The following is a 1767-nucleotide window of genomic DNA, read 5'->3' on the forward strand; positions in this document are numbered from 1 at the left end:
GCCCTGACCCCGCCCCCCGGGACCCCCCCGGGACCCCCCGGGACAGCGCCGGGGGCGGGGGTCCCAAACCCCCGGGGAGGGGAATAAAAATGAGGAGTTTTGTAGAAAAATGTGGAGTTTTTTATAGAAAAATGTGGAGTTTTTTATAGAAAAATGTGGAGTTGTGTAGAAAATTGTGGATTTATTTTTATAGAAAAATGTGGAGTTTTTTATAGAAAAATGTGGAGTTGTGTAGAAAATTGTGGATTTATTTTTAAATAGAAAAATGGGGATTCTTGTAGAAAAATGGGGATTCTTGTAGAATCAAAGAAAATCCCACAAAACTTTAAAAAAATCCCACAAAGTTAAAAAAAACGGGACAGCGCCGGGGGCGGGGGTCCCAAACCCCCGGGGAGGGGAATAAAAATGAGAAGTTTTGTAGAAAAATGTGGAGTTTTTTAATAGAAAAATGTGGAGTTTTGTAGAAAATTGTAGATTTTTTTTAAATAGAAAAATGGGGATTCTTGTAGAATCAAAGAAAATCCCACAAAACTTTAAAAAAATCCCACAAAGTTAAAAAAAATCCCACAAAATTAAAGGAAACCAGCCCAAATTGAAGAAAATTCCCCCAAAATTAAAGAAAAAATTTCCAAAATTAAAGAGAGTTCCCCAAAAATTAAAGAGAATTCCTCAAAATTAAATAAAAAACTCCAGAATTGAAAAGAATCCTCTAAAATTAAAGAAAAGCCTCCAAAATGAAAGAAAACTGTCCAAAAATAAAGAGAATCCTCCAAAAATCCCTCAAAATCAAAGGGATCCCCCCAAGTAAACCTGAAACCCCCAAAATCCCCCCAAAATCCCCCCAAATTCCTCCCAAATCCCCCCAAATTCCTCCCAAATCCCCCAAAATCTCCCAAAATCCACCCAAAATCCCCTCAACACCCCCAAAACTTCCCTAAAACTGCCCAAATCCCCCCAAAATCTCCCTAAATTGCTTCCAACCCCCCCAAATCCCCTCAAACCTCCCAAAATCCCCCAAAATTTCCCAAAATTTCCCAAAATCCCCAAATCCCGACGGAGGCGCTCGGTGGAAGAATAAATTTCTCTTATTGTACAAAGGGGGGGGGAGGGGCCCCCATTTTTGGGGGGTCCCAAATTCGGGGGGGTCCCCCCAGTTCCGAGGGGCCCCGACAGCAGAGCAGGACAGGCAGGACCCCCAAAACCCCCCAAATTGGGGGGGGGGGGGGCAAAAAAAGCCCTTGGGGGGGCCCCCCCCCCCCAAAAAAAAAAATTGGGGGGGGGGGGGGCAAAAAAAGCCCTTGGGGGGGCCCCCCCCCCCCAAAAAAAAAAATTGGGGGGGGGGGGGGCAAAAAAAGCCCTTGGGGGGGCCCCCCCCCCCCAAAAAAATAAATTTGGGGAGGGGGATTTTGGGGAGAGCCCCAAAATGGGGGGGGGAGCGTGGCCAGGAGTGATTGTAGTGTGCTGGGGGAGACCCCTCCCCAAAAACCCCAAATTGGGGGGAGGGGAGAGACCCCAAAAAAACCCCAAAATTGGGGGGACCCCCCTGAGTGGTCCCAAAAATGGGGTGGGGGGTCCCCAAATTTTGGGGGAGCCCTTGGAGATTCCTCCCCCCGCCCCCTCCCCAAATTCTGGGGGTCCCAAATCACCGGGACCCCCCCCAAAATGCCGCAGGGGGGGGGACCCCAAAATCCCCCAAAAAGGCACCAAGGACCCCCCCCCAAATTCAGGACCCCCAATCTGGAGGGGGGTGTTTGGGGGGGTTGGGGA

Source organism: Passer montanus, unplaced genomic scaffold (genome assembly GCF_014805655.1).
Source record: "Passer montanus isolate IOZ18808 unplaced genomic scaffold, ASM1480565v1 scaffold536, whole genome shotgun sequence".
In the NCBI taxonomy this organism is placed as follows: Eukaryota; Metazoa; Chordata; class Aves; order Passeriformes; family Passeridae; genus Passer; species Passer montanus.